This window comes from Juglans regia, chromosome 7, assembly GCF_001411555.2.
Source record: "Juglans regia cultivar Chandler chromosome 7, Walnut 2.0, whole genome shotgun sequence".
Taxonomy (NCBI): domain Eukaryota; kingdom Viridiplantae; phylum Streptophyta; class Magnoliopsida; order Fagales; family Juglandaceae; genus Juglans; species Juglans regia.
In genome coordinates, this window is record NC_049907.1 from 25,728,779 (window position 1) to 25,745,632 (window position 16,854).

A 16,854-nucleotide genomic window follows, 5' to 3' on the forward strand; every position below is an offset into this window, starting at 1 on the left:
CTACCAAATTCTTAGGAGAATATGAGTCAGAACCTGACGCATAACGAAAATATCAAAGACTTTAATGATGTCTCACGTCACTTGGAATTGGAGGCTGAGCGAGTAGAAGCTGCTAAGCCCAATCATACGGCCTATGTGACTGATTCTAGTTCGTGCAAGGCATCAAGGCCTAAGCATAAGAAGTCCAAGAATGGGGTAGCTGCTGGACAAGTTAATAAGGTGTCAGGAACTTCTCAACACAACAAGAGAGGCAAGAGCGAGAAGAACAAGTCAAAATTAGAGTGTTTCAATTGTGAAAAGAAAGGTCACTTCACTCGTGATTGTACTGAGCTGAAGAATGTACACTCTGACTTTTCTCACATTATTTTTATAACTAGGCATGTGATGGTTGCTCACTCTTATCCTGTGTGGACTATTAATTCATGAGTGACCAAACACATAGCACGATACATAGTTAGATTTGTGGAGTATCGCCGGATTCCAGCTGGGAGTCGTGATATCAAGGTGTGGAATGGATCTAGCGTGGAGGTGCAAGACTTGGTACCTACAAGCTGGACTTGCGGGGTCACCGCACTTTTTTCCTCCACAATGTGTTATTAGCTCTCGAGATCTAACGAAACTTACTTTCTGTAGTTACTTTATTAAGACTTGGTTTTCAGATCATATTTGAAAATAATTATGTTTCCTTTTATTTGGGCTATGTGTTTTACGATAATGTTTTTCTTTAAGACAGTTTTATAATATTGGATTTGAATTATTCAAATATGAATGAGTCTGTTGCTTTTCTTTCTACATCTGATAATTTGGATTCATAAATGGCATGCTAGGCTGGACCATATAGGGCAAGATAGAATGGCTCGATTAGCTAGAAAAGGCCTGATAGGCAATCTCGTTATGGTCATCTTGCCCACATGTGAATATTGTTTAATAGGAAAAGTTAAGAAAAAAATGTTTGGAAAAGCCAATAGGACATCTTTTTCACTGCAATTAGTCTGCTCAAACATTTGTGGTCCAATGAGTATGAGGGCAAGACACGGAGGTATCTACTTCATCACATTTATAAATGATTTTTTACGTTACGGTCATATCTACTTAATCTCCCATAAGTCTGAAGCATTGGAGTGCTTTAGGTGATATCTAAGAATGGTTGAGAATCAGTTAGACAAGAGTTTAAAAACTCTAAGAACTGATCGAGAACGCGAATATCTCTCTGAGAAATTTAAAAGGCTCTGTGATGAAAAGGGATCAAAAGATAGTTGACGATGCTGAGCACGCTGTAGCAAAATAGCGTGGCAGAAAGAAGAAATCGAACACTATTTGAAATGGTTAGGTCAATGATGGTGCAAGCAAACCTACCAATTTCTTTTTTGTGGGATGCACTTTTGATTAATGCCTATATTCTTAACCGAGTGCCCTCTAAATCAGTAATTTTCACCCCATATGAACTATGGACCGATCATAAACCCAATTTGAGTAACTTGCGACCATGGGGTTTAATGGGTTTTGCAATCTTTCTCATAAGTATGAGAAGTTAGGCCCTAAAGGGAAGAAGTGTATCTTTATAAGGTACTCAGAACACTCTAAAGGGTATGTGTTAATAGGTGAACAATTTGATGGAAGTGTGAATGAAATTGAGTCACGAGATGTGGATTTCATTGAAGATGAGTTTTCAAGTAGATGTGAGGTTGATAGAAGTTTAAAACTTCATGAGATTATGGAACAAGAGAAAAGTGTTCCAAGGAATTTAGTTGAAAATGAAGAAGAAATTCTTCAAGCTCCTACAAATTATAAAAATGACTTAAATATGAGTGGGAGCACATCATTTGTCAATCAATCATAACAACCTCAACCGCATAGAAGCACACATGAAAGCACTCCCCGTCATCGTTTTGAGATTGAAGGGGAAGTTTTTATGGTAGCTCCGCATGATAATGACGAGCTTAGGACAATTCATGAGGTTCTCTCATCTTTTACTAAAGATGAGTGGATGAAAGCACTTAATGATGAGATTGAGTTTATGAAGACTAACCAGATCTAGGATCTGGTTGATCTACCGACAGTATGTGAGGCTATTGGAACAAATGGATTCTTAAGGTCAAACGCAAGTCGGATAGATCGATAGATAGGTACAAAGCTCGCTTAGTGGCAAAAGAATATACCCAACAGGAGGGTATAGACTATGAGGAAGTGTTTTCACCAGTGGTGAGGTTTGCCTTAATTCGCCTGATTCTAGTTATAGTAGCAGACATGGATTTAGAACTCTACTAGATAGACGTTAAGACAATATTTCTCAATGGAGAATTAGATGAACAAATCTATATGGATCAACCAACGGGTTTTGTGGTCAAAGGTCAAGAGCACAAAGTGTGCAGGCTCAAACGATCTATATATTGCATAAAGCAATCATCTAGACAATGGTATCTCAGATTCCATCAAGCCATTCTCTCAAATGGATTTACGATGATCACGGAGGACCATTTTTTCTATGTCAAAAGGTCTAAGAAGAGTTTTATTATATTGTCATTGTATGTTGACGACATACTACTATCTAAAAATGATAAATAGTTGATAGTCGCTACAAAAGAGTGGTTATTCTTCAATTTTGAGATGAAAGATATGGATGAGACAGAATATATTCTGGGAGTTCAGATCTACAGAGATTGCTCAAAGAGACTTTTGTGTCTGTCTCAACAGACTTACATAAAAAAAGTTCTCGAGCGCTTCCTAATGTGTGAATGTAAACCCATTAACACCCTTGTTGCAAGAAATGAGTACTTGTCCAAAAAGTTGTATCCTAAGACTCAAAGAAAAAAAGGAAAAGATGGTCCGTGTCCCTTATGCTAATGCTGTGGGTAGTCTGATGTACACAATGATGTGTACTCAGTCTGACATATTATAACGCCCCTACTCCGAGGGTCTGGAGAGTCAATTCATGTTACCTGGTAATCAACTCCTACACTGCTAATATACTTCCAAAAGTTCTAAACAAATGTAAACATTTCAAATTTAATTAATTACACAAACTCATATATCAAATCCTCAATACAGTAACCTCAAAAAAATATCAACTTCTCTACATGTCATTTAATCTCACATCTCAACAACATAATTAACAAAAAAAATCACTAATACTAATCGAAAACTTTATATTCTTACTCCACTATTCTTAAGTTATCTCACACAATACTTCATAGTTATGATTCTTAGCTGAAAAATCCAAATTATCTGAAAATATTGTGAAGATAAAGAGATGAGTTATCAACAACTCAGTGAGCAGAAACATATATACTAGTATGCAAACATGAGCATTTACAGATTTCAGAATGCAGAACTAAACACTTTTTTATTTTCAGAATGCAGAGTCAGAACATGTTATCAAAAATATCAGAGCGAAAGTTTAAAAATATTCTTATTCAAAATTCCCTTGGCACAGCGTAACTGAAACATCATATCAAAACAGAATTCCATGTTTAACCCCCATGTTAGGGTTGTGCAAACCCCGGTGGCCAATCGAGCAGAAACAGAATGTGAATCTTCCCCTTATCATTCTCAGAGCCCCGAGTGTGCACATAGGAAAGACCACACAGAAAACCACTTTGTTTCCAAAGTGGGTGCACCAGAAACAGAAAAGTTGGTACCAACCCAAACAGAGGCCACAGTTTTACACTCGTGGTAAGGTCAGAACAGAAACAAAATGTCATACTAGAGGTTTCAGAAATCACATCTTATCATATCAGAGTACATAACATTTTCAGAACAGAATAAAATTAGATCACAAAATATAATTTATGCACCAAATTTCATATTCGCTCTCTTTTGCACAGTTCTGAAAACAAAATGTCAAAATAAGCTCATGTTTACACCAGTCATGACAGAAAATATTTCCTTCTTATACATAATTTTATGAATAATGCAAAACAAATAACTGAGGTCGTTTTCAAAATTTCTTTTCGTAACAAAGCATGCATATTTTCCAAAATCAACCTCAAATCATTTTATTTTATGCGCAGTGTAGCATAGGAACCCCGCTTACCTGAACTTCTTAGCTTTTCAGAATTTCTTCAACAATGCCGAACAAATATTAATCGGTACCTATAAGAATAATCACATAATTTTCGTAAGTTTACAATCAATTACGTATTTCGATATTTAAACCTAAACTTCTAAAATAGCCTATTTTAATTCCTCAAAACTTAAAACCCTCATAATCTAAAAATATATCATCACTTTTTAAAATTACCAATATCCACCATAACCAACATCAAACTCAAAATACTCATATTTAAACCCGAAACAGCCAACAAATCTCACAACATAAACCAATCACACAAACAACTCTATCATCCAATGCAACAGACCCCCTTACTACTCGGACTCAGTCCGGTACAATCAACCAATTCGCAATAAATATGAGTCAGTGTAAAAATACATTTAAATCTCAAAGTTCTTTAGAAAAATACTTACAACGCTATAATATAATTTTCGAAGAATCCCGGAGATGCAAGAAGGGGCGGCATAGCAACGGAATAGTGCAAAACGCACTGTGGCCGTGGGTTTCAAAAACCCACTTTTGAATAGGGACAAACTAAGACTCGAGATTACTAGGAAATGGCTTTGGGATGTCGGTGAAGCTAATGATGGTGGTTGGCCATGGGTGGCGGTGTAGAGAGCGGTTGAAGGCCAAAATGTTCAAAATGGAAATGTTGATGGTAGGGATTCACCGGTGGTGGATTGGAGCTGGGGATAGGTGGTTTAGGTTGTTGGGAGGTTAAGGCTGATGTGATGAAGAGATGGTGGCCAGAGGTGGCGCGTCATCGGCTCTGGAACAAATGGTGGCTACGGCTTTAAGCCGTGCGTCGAGGTTAAGGGTGGCGCGAGAGGGGCCGGAAATTGAAGGGTGAGGTTGCCGGCCAGAGAGGAAGAGAATGGGAGGGGCAGTATCGACCACGGCGGCAGTGCCTGGAGGACAACGCACGGAAGGGAGAAGAGAGGGCCTGCGCGCGAGAAAGGAAAGAAGCAGAGGAGAAAATGAGAAGAAAAAGAAAGAGAATGAAAAGAAAAAGGAAAAAGTGAGATAAAGAAATAAAGTCCGGTCCTTACAACTTAGGTCACAAAATTGATCCAACGAAAATGATTTCAAAACAGTAAATTTAAATAAAATAACTTAAATGCATTGACTAGTTAAAATAAAATAATAATAATAAATCCAACAATACAAAAATTTTAAAGTCCAATATTAAACTGATTTAAAGTAAATAACAATTTAAATGCAAAACGATAATTAATACCAAGAAAGCACATCAAAGTAAATTTCACAACTTAAAAAAATCATGAAATAAACCAACGAGAAACCCAATAAGTTTTAAAACAAGAAAACTAATATTTAAATTAATTAAAATAATCATTTAGTTAAAATACACTAAAATACGGGGTATTACACATATGTTATGCAGTTGGCTTAGTGAGTAGATTCTATCTAACCCCAGACTGGCTCACTGGAAAGCAGTCAAGAGGATTATGCGATATCTCGAGGGAACTGCGGACTATATGCTTAGTTATCAGGGTTCAGATTTGCAGCTAAGAGGTTACAATGATACTGATTGGGGCAATGACGTAGATGAGTGCAAATCAACCACTAGGTATATCTTTCTGCTCAACAAAGGCATCATTGCATGGAGCAGCAGGAAACAATCTTTTATAGCTTTATCCACCATGGATGCAGAATACATAGCTTGTTCTACAACAGTTCAAGAAGTTATTTGGTTACGGAGGTTCGTCAATCATTTCGACATTAGCACGGATACTTTAGATCCGGTTACGACATTCTGCTATAGCATGGCAGCTCCCGTATATGCTAAGGATTCAAATTATCATGAAAGAACCAAATACATAGATATCAGATATTACTATATCCGAGACATGGTAGTGTAAAATGAAGTTGTTCTAAAACACATTTTTATGATTCGCATGCTTGTTGATCCCTTAACGAAGCCTATAGCAAGAGATATCTTTAAGGCTCATGTTAGAAATTTAGGACTGCGTAGACTGTAAATGTAATTTGTGTTTCAAATGACATTGAAATGTAACATTTCCTTCGGAATATTAATACCATATGATTCAGTTACTGTCTTTATCGTATTGTTTTTCTAATACACACGCAAGATATGTCAAAAGGCTTAGATCGACTCACTCACACGAGCGATCGCCTCTAGCACTTGAGTAGCGAGTAGATATGAGATATTGTATCCATAAGTACTTATCCAAAAGGATAAGTTGGTTGACACAAAGATATGTCGCCTTAGTGGGAGCTAAGATAAGGTCTATTGAGAGGACTATGCATGGGTTACCCCACCATTCATGTAAGCTATAGTTAGCCAGATGCAAGATCCTCATTGATGTCTTGGAGGCGAGCAAATAGAGGAACTTAGGTTAGATGCTTAAGGAGCGGCTAGACTAAGATATGTATGGTGTTGATAAAGACATATGCTCTTTAAGAAAAAGAAATTCACCGTAGCATGTATTTCATACTACATGTGCTTATTCGACAAAATGAGTAAGTGAGTAAATGGTTCCTTTCTTTCTCACTGTGTGAGTCTCATAATTTTAAGTGTCTTTTATTTACTTTTGGCTATGTCATTAAATGGAGGTTTTGATGTCTGTTACTTTGACATGCTATCTATGGCCATGATTGATACGGTCTAAAGAGGCATTGCTGGGAAAGTGGTTGAACCAAAGTTGAATGGCATGAGGGTAAAGGAAAGACTATTCGACATTGTATCTTCGATGGTGCTTGCCGACGTCAAACTATGACGCTACAAATTGGTAGTGACTAAGGTTGTGAACACATTGAAATAATTTAGAGGTTGTCAAACATTGTTCTGAGTTTTTTGGAACTCAAGAGAGTTCAAAAATGATTGATCTGATGCGATTGAATGAATTTAGGACATGACAAGACATATTAGGAATATTACTACGCTAGTCTTCTCAGGGAGAGATTTGGTGTAGTACTCCCACCTTTCTTTTATAAATGTGCTTGGTGGTCGCAATGCCTATTTACTTATATGAACAAGATTGAGAACATTAGAAATATGTAGAATTGAGGTTATGCCCACTATGTGAGAGTGAGAGATGTTGAATGGAGGGGTGCCCACATGGGGCTGACCCCCTCCTCTCTTGTGTGTAACACATAGCTTTAAGTCATGCGTTACATGCTTAAATGGTAATTGAGGGCTGGCCTTTAAGGCCAACCGTGTGGGGTGGGCTATGAAATTACCCAAGTACCCATGTAACGCAGCAAAAATATCTATCAATTCACATAACAAATTAGTTAGTCGTTAATCATGCAATTATTTAATAATTAAGCAATAACGTAAAGTAAATAAATTGCATAACACCAATATTAGTATCGAAAAGAAACCCTCTAAAGAACTCTTTCAAGGTAAAATCTTATGGGTCAGCCAAATCCAGAAACGTCAATTTTATTATTTAAAAATCAATTTACAAGTAAAACTCAATTAAAAAACCTTTTTCAATTGACACTCTTACTTGACCAGACAAATAACTCATTTGTTTTCTACTGTAGTAGCAGCCAGAACCTTTGACGATCTTGAAATATTGAATTTTCTACTGGAACTCCAATGGCTGAAACTCGACGAATCAATTCTCCAACATGGAGTACGATCACATTCTTTGAGAGAAACAATATGAAAAATTCTCTAAGAAATTTTCGAACCAAAATATGCATTAGAAAGTGCTCTAGAAAATATCTAGATCTGAATCTTTACAGATCCTAACCAATAGGATCCCTTAAATAAACAATCTAAAAATCAATTCCAAATGTAGTAGGATTCCACTGACGAAACAAATCTGGTAGGAGTTTGATATGTAGTAGGATTCTGCTGATGGGCTCAGTTTGTTAGGACTTTCAAGTATAGTAGGAATCTGCTAACAGGATAACTCTACTGGGAAACAATTCTCCTGACACTTGGCGCTGAGTCTTCTTATTAGATTTATATTTCATTCAACTAGATAATTTTAGACTCATTGAACTCGATTTTCCTACTTATAATTTGGTGTGTAATTCTTAAAACCAATATGTCACGAAGACGTCTCTTGACGGAATGTTGACACTCTCAATAACTCTTCACTGCAGTAACAGATTTCAGATCAGCCTCTTTTCTAGATAACTGCAGATTTCTTAGGACTCGATTTTCCTACTTATCACTTATCTAAACATCATCTAATACCTCTTAGATAAACTTAATATTGTTATAGATAAAGTCAATAAATAATTTACATTCATCTAAAATTCCCAACTTAATGATAGGATAAACTTTATCATTTTAGTCACTTGATCCTATACAAACTTATCAACTTAGTCATCCAGTTCTAGCCAAATTTTTACATCTACAATTTCCCTTTTTGGCGGATTGGTGATAAAGTCAACTTGAGAAATGTCTTGCATCTACAATCTCTCTATTTGGCAGATTGGTGACGAAACCAACTTGATGAATGTAAAGTGTACCTAAGACAAACACAACCAGCAGATCAAGCTCTCGTGAAGCAAATATTAATACAGTAATGAGGAGAGATGACATAGAACACTTTTTGAAATTAGTTTCAACAAAATCAAAGGTTAGAAGTAATCTAAACCTACGAAAATAGTGTTCTAGTCATCATCAATAACCATGTTCAGTATTTAGTTATCCCCCTCAATATTTTGCTGCTCCCCCTCAAGTATATAGTTCTCCCCCTCAATATTCTGCTGCTCCCCCTCAATCTCTCCTCTTTTTTTTTTTTTTTTTTGTTCATTTCAACAATGCACTTTCTTCACTTACTCATTCAGCTCGTACAACTCCCCATCAACAACACATTTAAATCTCTCTCTTTTTGTCACTAATCTTACCAGACTCATAAAATAATAAATACCACTTATGTGAGCCGAGATGAAGACACAAAGAAAGACATGAAGAACAACTCCCATGTGTCTCAACTTTTTATGGATTAAATGCACCTAATGTATGTGCATGAATGCAAGTAAAATCATGACAAAATGAATGAAGTAGTTTGGTTGAAACATAAAAGTAAACAATTAGTGGGCACTAGTTTAAAACCGAGAGGTAGAATGCAGGACCCATCAAAATTGAACCTTTTATACATGATTAATGTAATCCAAAGAGATCATAAGTTCAAGTAGACACTCAACCAAACAACTCATAGCACAAATCATCAACACAGTCTCCATATATATATACAAACCGAAGCTAGAACTTGAGAGATAGAATGTATGATTTGAATAAATTCAAAATCTTACCATGATGAAGACTATTTTAGGCAAGAAACTCGGAACCGAGTATTTCACCCAAATAGATCGTATGAGATAAGGATGTGAAGATGAGTGTTAAGGCACGCTTATGCGAGGTGCCATGTGTTTGGATGAGTATTATTAGGGCACTGGGAGTGTTTGTAGTGATCAAAATCACTTTAAGTCACTTAAGTGACTAAAGGTCATATGAGGCATGCGCTAGAGGGTCTTTCTAGGACTCAACATGAATATGCACCAATGTCCTGCTGTGACTTTAGTTAAGCTAATATCACCCAAATTTATATCACTACCCAACCTTTAATAATATTTTATATTTTTATTACTTTATTCATTTTTCATAAAAGGAAAATAATAATAATAAATACTAAACATAAAAATAATCCTTTTTTTTCTTTTTAATTATGTATAAACTATGAGGCAAATAACATGCCTAGATGCATCTTAGTTCAAGTATAGTATCACACACAAAATAATTTCAATAGAGTACACTCTCTTATTTGCAACGATCACTATGAATGTTCACACCTTATAATATCATCAATGTCAAAGTTCATGTGAGTGAGCAAACTTATATAGAGCAGTAACTTTTTATTTATTTTTCTCTTCAATATATTTTTGATAATATTGTTCATGAGTATTTTCTTCTTATAGATGCTTTCAAGAGTTTGTCGCTTACCTCAAAAGTCAAACTTTATGCTAGGCCTAGATACATGAGTATTTCCTCCAAACACTAGTTTGTACAACCCTTTTCATGTCCATTTTTGTTGCTCATCTTTTTCCACAATGATTTGAATCACAATTTTTTCTATAAGGACTTAAGGGATAGATTTGTGTATAGTGTTTGTCTTTTTCCACAATGATATAACACCGAATTTTTATATATGGATCAACTATTTGTGTTTGACAATGGAATATCTCTTTATTATTGTACTAGGTTCAACTAGTTCTAGTTAATTCAAGGCATAGATTTTTTCTATGGCGAGCATCTCAATAATAAATATGGAACTTAATTATAAGGTGCATATATATAAGTTTCTCACAGTACTTTGTAAATGAACTTTGTCAAAATAACTCAAAGGGTTAGTATGCATAAAGTGAACTGCACAAAGTAGAGATATGCATAAGTTCAAAAATTTATTTTGTGAGAACACATGTGCTCAAAACTTTGACATATCAAGCATGTACTTCTCAAAAAATTAGAAACAAACCAGAAAATTTTTTCTATTATTTTTCTAATTTAAAAACTGAAAACATAAACATAAATTAAAAACAAAAAATAAAATGCATGTCCTAGACTAATAAAATGAAATGCAAGAACATGCAAGTGGTTCTATCAATTAATGTGACACGACATCTTCTTTGACCACCCATTTTGCTTTAACTTTTGGCCTATTATTTTCATCAACACCACTTTGTATGATTTTTTCTTTATTGTGAAGGCAAAATTCTATTAGTTCACCGAGGTTTAGAGTTATGAAGGTGATTTGTTGACTCATCTCATCAAATTGATTTTCTAGAGTTTTTTCCTTCTTTTTTAGCTTTCTTTCACCTATATTTTTCTTCACTTTATTCAAGTTAAAGAAATATAACTTTATATGGCCAAGAATACGACGATGATGATAAATAGGAATAAACTTACATTTAGATTTATCTTTGTTGGGTTTCTTTGTCATTGATCTATCGTGTAAGGCTCTTGGAACATGAGTTTTAGACACGACTTTATTTGGAACTTTCTCATCTCGACTTCCTTTAATAAAAATGATACATTTTGATGAAGTGGTAGCGGATGATGAGACTTTAAGTTCCACACCTTGGGAAGTCATGTACCCCAAACCCACGCAATTGCAACTAGATTTTTGACAACTCAACATCTCATTTAATTTCTGAGTAGCAGTTTTTTGTTGGCACTCTTGAGAACTTTTCAATTCTTTATCTAGTGCATCCTTTTGAGTTTTCAATTTTGATATATCAACTTTAGAATTTTCCAGTGCCTCAGAAAAATTATTCTTTTTATTCTCCACAACTGTGAGTTTATTGTACAGTTTATTGTTGAGTTTTTTCAGCTTGACCACTTCTTCGCATAATCATTATAAGCTTCATATACACTCAACTCATAGTCAGTATCAACAATAGCTATATCCGAGCCACTATCATCAAATTCACTTTCAGATTTTGTTTGTACAATATCAGAAAAATCATTAACAATAGTAGAAAAATCACAAAAGAATTCTCATTATCAGATGATGAACTTGAAGTTTCAGATTTTGAACTGTTACTAAGTGTGACATTCAATTCTTTTCCTTAGTTTTTTTTAAAGTTTGGACATTCAATTCTTATATGACCATAACTTGAGTATTCATAGCACTTCACTTTATCTTTTTGCTCAGATTTTTCTTTATTCCATTTTTAAGAATATTTTTTCTTTGCAGGAAATTCCTTACGTTGTTTTTACTTTCTACTAGCTTTCTTGTTAGACAAGAATTTTATGAATTTCTTTGCAATGAGATCTATATCCTCATCGTTCAAACTTTCTTTATCAGAAAAATAATCTTGATCGTCTTTTATTGTTTTTAAAACAATGGACTAACATTTTCTTGTTTAAGGAATAGATGACTCATATGTTTGTAGAGAATCTACTAGTTCTTCAACCTTGATTGCATTCAAATCCTTACTTTCTTCTATGGTTGTAACCTTTGGGCGAAATCTTTCTAGCAAGTACCTTAAAATATTTCTCCTTGAATCTTTCATCTTCTCGCCAAGATTAAATCTGGAATTAACAATATCGTTAAGTTTAGCATAAAAATTATTAAAACTCTCATCTTCTAGCATTTTAATCTCCTTAAATTTAGAGGTTAGCATTTGCGATTTCGAATTTTTTACAATTCTTGTGCCTTCATGTATAACCTCCAAAATATCCCAAACTTTTTTGGCAATCTCACACATTGAGATTCTTTTAAATTCATCAGGAGATACAGCCATGAAAATATCGTTAATTCCTTTATATTTCAATTGCAATTGGTGATCTCATCTCTTGTCCAGGCATTAATAGTTGTCTCAGGTTTAGTCCACCCTCGCTCAACTGTACACCACACACGTTCATCCAAAGACTTGAGAAAAACCCTCGTACGAACTTTCCAATATGCATAGTTTTCCCCATCAAAGTGTGGCAGAACATAAAATGACAACGACATGATCTATAGGAGCACGGATCACACTCGAATGAGTGAACTACGCTCTGATGCCAATTGAAATTACCCAAGTACCCCTGTAACATAGCGGAAATATTTACCAATTCACTTAACAAATTAATTAGTCGTTAATTATGTAATTATTTAATAATTAAACAATAACGTAAAGTAAATAAATTGCATAACACCAAAATTGGTATCAAAGGAAAACCCTTTAAAGAACTCTTTCAAGGTAAAATCTTATGGGGTAGCCAAACCCAGAAAATTCAATTTTATTATTTAGAAATCAATTGACAAGTAAAACTCAATTACAAAACTTTTGTCAATTGAAACTTTTACTTGACCAGACAAATGACCAATTTGTCTTCTACTACAGTAGCAGCCAGAACCTCTGACGATATTCAAATATTGGCTTTTCTACTGGAACTCCAATGGTCGAAACTCGACCAATCAATTTTTCAACATGGAGCACGATCACACTCTTTGAGAGAAACAATATGAAAAATTCTCTAAGGAATTTTCTCACCAAAATATGCACTAGAAAATGTTCTAAAAAATATCTAGATCTGAATCTCTACAGATCCTAACCAATAGGATCCCTTAAATAAACAATCTGAAAATCAATTACAATTGCAGTAGGATTCTGCTGACGGAACAAATTTGATAGGAGTTTGATCTTTAGTAGGATTCTGCTGACGGGATCAGTCTGTTAGGACTTTCAGGTGTAGTAGGAATCCGCTAACATGAGAACTCTGCTAGGAAACATTTCTGCTGACACCTGGCGCTGAGTCTTCTTATCAGATATATATTTCATTCGACTGGATAATTTCAGACTTATTGAAACTCGATTTTCTTACTAATAATTTGGTGTGTGATTCTTAAAACCAATCTGTCGCGAAGACGTCTCTTAACAGAATGCTGACACCTGCAATAACTCTTCACTGCAGTAACAGATTTCAGATCAGCCTTTTCACTAGATAAGTGTAGATTCCTTGGGACTCGATTTTTTCACTTATGACTTATCTAAACAACCTCTAATACCTCTTAGATAAAGTTAAGATTGTTATAGTTAAAGTTAATAAATAATTTATATTTATCCAAAATTATCAACTTAATCATAGGATAAATTCTGTCATTATAGTCAACTAATTCTATACAAACTTATCAACTTAGTCACCCAGTCTTAACCAAACTTTTACATCTACAGGCTATATATATATATAGCCCCACTCAATTAGTTTTTTGGATTATCTGAAATACAAAAGCTCTCTTTTTGTTCTCTCTTAAAATAGTATTTAGACTATGGATGTATTGAGTGTTACTCTAGTCTATACTACTTAGTACACTTTACCACTAAGAGGAGATACTTGAGAATTATTAAATTGAATAAACTTGTGGAGCAACTTAATAAGCTGTGCTTGAAGTATTTTTTTGCTATGCTTTCTAACAATATTATATATATATATATATATATATATATAACGACTGACGTATATCATAAAATCAATTCAAAATTCTCTTGACAACCGTAACACTTCTCTTGATTTTAATCCCATGGACTTTCAAACATTTCATTCTGCCGTAGCCTCGCAGTCATGACTTTCCCTACCATATGCGTGTTGATGTTGAGTAACGATGGGGAAAGTTGACTTAATTATTTCGAGAAGAATATGTCTCAGATTTTGTTTTTATATATTTTAAAGACCACTAAAGTTGATTATACCGATAAATGTGACGGAAATAATAAAATTTTAAATAAAAAATAAGATTTTTTTTTTTTTTTTGTTTATAAAATAGTCAATTTAGAATACAATTTATCATCAATGTCTATTGGGTTTAATATCCAAAACGAAGCCATACGATTTCAAGCCTATCTTAATTCTGATGTAAAGTTGAGGAGTTTTATAGTCACAAATGAATTACATAAAATAACGTGATTTCACGTGATCCGTTAAATCTATTTTATAATAAAAATAACTTTACAATCTGATAAATCATATCAATTTATAAAATTAATTTTGTATAACTACTTTATGACTAGAGTTTTTCTCAAGTTGTTAATAATGTTTTCAACCCAAGGATATTGTGGATTAGTGTTTTGATTATGGGTGGAAAAGGTGTTATAATATACATGCGCGCGCGCGCACACATATATATATATATATATATTATGGTTTCTTTTATATGTATAGTACATGAATCTCTTATTTTGGGCATTAAGCTTTTAGTCTGATTTGTATATACTAATCTTTGTTAGATTTATATATATTTTAAGGGTCTTGTTTTTGGGATTTTTTTGTAATTCCTTACTTCTCTTTATATATGTAACGTATTCCTCCGTTGAGAGTATCAATAAAATTAGAGTAATTTTTTAATATATATATATATATATATATTATAAAATATTAATTTTGGTTGTAGTAGAACACGTGTCTAGTTGTTGCATATATATGGATAGAGAAAGGAACACGTGTCGACGTTTTAGTAGGTTTTACATCGATTCATGCATATGACATAACTTTTGTTGTTTTTTAGTATTTTGGAGGTATTGGAAGGAAAGATGAATATGATGAATTATGAAACCAAATATATATTATATTATTAATACATGAGTAAGTAAATCCAATGGTGTGGTCAAAATTATATTATTATTTTTATAATAAAGAGTAATAATATATGTTTTTAAAATAAACATATAATGAATCAATGATGAAGTAAAGTGGTGCTCAAAATGTATGTTTTATGACATAAAGTGAGGGGTAGAAGAAAATATAAACAAGAGTTTTGCTATATATCAGTTAATATTTATGTTTATATTTTACATCTGATAATTTTTTTTCATAAAGTGTGGAGTGTGGAATAATAAATAATAATTGATGAAAATAATTATTCTATAAAGAGATGTTAGATATATTAGAGGAATTCTTATCAAAATTTTATTTATTTCATTCTCTCTTATCAAATAAGCTCTAAGTTATTAAGTTTTTCTCTTTTTTCTTTTCTTTTCTTTTTTTTAAAAAAAAGATGAATTGATTTTGGTCATTTATACTTATATAAGTAATTAAGATGTGCTGTTTATCAATTTTTTTTTTTAAAGTCTTCTCCTTTCATCCCTCTTTATATGATATCAAATTACTAAAAAGATGACAAATAACATTTTTTTTTAATTACATGTCAATCATTTTTTCCTCATACGTAATTATTTGATGCCACATTAAATAATGATAAATGAATGATGGTTAAGAGGATATAAATAATTTTATTTTTCAATGCGATCACAAAATACAATAATGAGAATGTATTATATTTCAAACTTAGGCTCAGTTTGGATATAAGAAGTGTTTAATCTCATATCATTTCATCATTACAAATTTTTTTCTTAAGTTTCTACACAAAATTTAATAAAAAATTTAATTTTTTCTAATCTCAAAACAATAATAATATTAAAAAATAAGATTCTAATAATATTTTATTCATCTTTTAATTTTTATCTCTACTCATCTCATCTTAACTTATTATTCAAACCGCAAATATATGAAATGAAGATTATCAAATTCCAACCTAGAAGATGAGGATGATGGATTTAAATTATACCTACGAAAAAATATCCTATTCATATCCTTTATTTGTTCTCTTAGAACGCTTCCAATGGTTTATTTATCTTATATTTTAAAATATATCATCAAAATTCAATTTTTCTATCTTACATATTAACTTTTACAATACATCATAAATTAACTTATCTATTTATCTTTATATCATTTAAATATTATACTTTTTATTTATTTTTTATTTATTTCAAATATTATATTCTCTACACATCATATATTTCAAATATTTATCTGTATATCATATATATTTTGATATTTATAATATTTCTTTATGTATAATATAATATTTTAAATTACTTAAAAAAAAGAATAAAATGATAAAAAAAAATACATGTCTTTATTATTAACAATATCAAAAGTACTTATGCATGCATAAAAGTCGAAGGAACTATGACAAAGTGTTAGCTAGTAGATGAGAGATAAGAGAGTGGGGTTGAGCAAAAGTGATAAAAATGTTACAATGAAAATAAGATAGAAAAGAAAGAAGATGGAATGAGAGAGAAATAGTAAAAAATTGTTTAAAGAAATGAACAATTACCTTTAAATATAGAGGATTTACTGTAGCTGAATGTAAAATATAAATAAAATAGATGATTTAATGGAAGAAACTTTTAGCCATCTTTCTTTATATTTTAAAAAAATTATAGTTTACAAGTGTCATTGGGAGTGCTCATGTAAATGGAAAAAAAAAAAAAAAAACAATTGTAGAAGTAGTTTTATAAAATGACTA